Below are 2,334 nucleotides of genomic sequence, written 5' to 3' on the forward strand. Positions count from 1 at the left end.
TGTTGGGGCCTGGCACTGGAGGCACGAGGCACGGAGTAGCTCTTCCTGAGCCAGCTGCCCCTGAAAGCAGCACTTAGAGTGGGACAGACGCGGAGGGGGTGGGGGAAGGCGCAGGCGGTGGGAACAGGATGGGGGGACGCTCCGGTCTCACCGCCCGATCTGCCCGTTCGCCAGTGCCCGGGACACACGAAGCCTCCTGGCGCCCGAGGGTGCGGGGGCCGGGATGTCGGGGCCTCATTTGGTGGGATGGCTCTTCCCGAGCCAGCTGGAGTGGGACAGAGCTGGGGGGAGTGGGAGGAAGAAGGAGCAGGTGGTGGGAACAGGATGGGGGGACGCTCCGGTCTCCAGGGCAGCTGGGTGGGACTCACCGGCGCTGATACCCTGGCCGCCTCTCCCTACGGCCCTCCCAGGCCCTCACATTGCACCTGCTGTCAGCCTGGCCCACTGGGGAGCACCAGGTTCTGGGCTTCCACCTCCCACACATCTTTGTCCGCGTGTCTCCCCCACGATAATGACAGCTCCTAGCTAGCCTCCCCCAACCAGTGTGATCTTTGCAAAACAGTCATCAGACCAGGTAACTTCCCTCAGTGGTTCCCACAGGCTCTGCTTGCTCCGTCCTACCTCTCCAGCTTGATCTCCCACTCCTCAATGACAGCAGCCTTATTTCTAACTACCGTATTTGCCGGCGTATAAGACGACAATGACAGCAGCCTTATTTCTAACTACGTTGTTTTTACGACCCACATCCCCTGCACCCAAACCTCAGCAGCGGGGCCTTTGGACCAGACAGACTCGCTCCTGGAAACATGCCCCGTGTTTCTGCTTCCTAGGGTTTGTTATCCCCTCCCCCCCTCTCCGCCCCCCGTGTGCCAGAATCCCCCTAGAAACCTTGCTTGGTGGCTCTGCCCCAGTGGCTCTCTCCATCCCCCACACGGCAGGGGCCCTGGGCAAGTCTCCTATAGGTGTGTGTGCACAGACTGGATGCTTGCCATCCCCTTGCAGGTGTCACCCTACCTCAGGGCAATAGCTCCTCATGCCAGCGACTAGGACACATTCATCTCATTTCCTTTCCCAAATGGCGAGCCCTCAGGAGGCTGCACAGAGTAGCATCAGATGAATGTAAGTCACATTGTACTGCCGTCAGCCACTCCCTGTGTATCCCCTCTGCATGAGTGTGTCCGCGGTCTGAGAAATGAAGGGACCCTAGGAACACCCTACCCAGGCCCTGGGCACTAGGACTTTGCTTATGGAGCTCAGGGGCAGGAAGCATAGGGGAGACAGTTGGTGGCCTCCGGGGGCAGACAGGAGCAGGGGCTGCTGGGGAGGGGGCTGAGGGTTACCTGCAGGTAAGCACCCTCCACCTCAACCTCTCGCCCACGGCCCCCGGTGCCTGTCTCCAGGCGTGATTTGTTCCTTGTAAAATTGTTTTATCTCCAACCAGGACATTTTCAAGCTACTTCTGGCTTCAAAGAGCGTGGCAGCAGCACTGCCAGAGAGGAGAGACAGAGCAGAGAGGAGAGAGGGTCCCACGGGGTTTGTCCCCAAAGTGCAGGCTGCCTGCTGCCCTGGGATTCCTCCTCCACCTCTGACTCCAGTGGCTTTTTGCTTCCTTAGTCCCGAAGTGTGGTTCTTTGCTGGGCCGCCACCTCTGAGCCCAGGAGCCTTTGGAGTGTGTCTGGATGTAGGAGGGCAGGGCAGGGAAGCTAGAATCAGAGGGAGGACAGCAATCCCCTGTACAGGGGACACAGGTGGGGTCATTGCTCTCTGAGGAGAGAGTGGAGGTCAATTTTGAAGGCACTGATGTCAGAGCAGGAAGTGTCAACTTAGGGAGCACCCTGTTGGGAAGGGACAAGGAGTCTGAGGCCCTCGCCCCAGGATGATGGGCCCTGGGCTCTGGGCTCTGGGTCTTCCTGTGCACTGAGCAACACCGTCTGTGTGTCTGTCTGGCCAACTGTGGGGGTGGGGTGCTTCCCTGGAACTGAAGGGGGATGGAGTGCGGCCCTCTTAGGGTCTTGTCTGCTGCCAGGATAGACTGATCCTGGAAGTAGGTCATTGGTGTATGGGGAGATTCAAACTTCGGGCTTTCCACGCTGGGGGTGGGGGTGGGTGGGGGAGACAGTGGTTGGTGCCTGGTGGCAGGCCTCTGACACTCCGATTTCTTGCCTGTTCATACACACACTCACATGGTCCTATGCCCTCTGTGGAGCATGGGGTTCCTGAGCCTGATTCAGGCCTCTTGATTTAAAAATATTTTTTTAAAGTATATTTGTATTGATTTCAGAGAGGAAGGGAGAGAGAGAGAGAGAGAGAGAGAGAGAGAGAGAGAGAGAGAGA

The sequence above is a fragment of the Myotis davidii genome, unplaced genomic scaffold (assembly GCF_000327345.1).
Source record: "Myotis davidii unplaced genomic scaffold, ASM32734v1 scaffold599, whole genome shotgun sequence".
NCBI classification, from domain to species: domain Eukaryota; kingdom Metazoa; phylum Chordata; class Mammalia; order Chiroptera; family Vespertilionidae; genus Myotis; species Myotis davidii.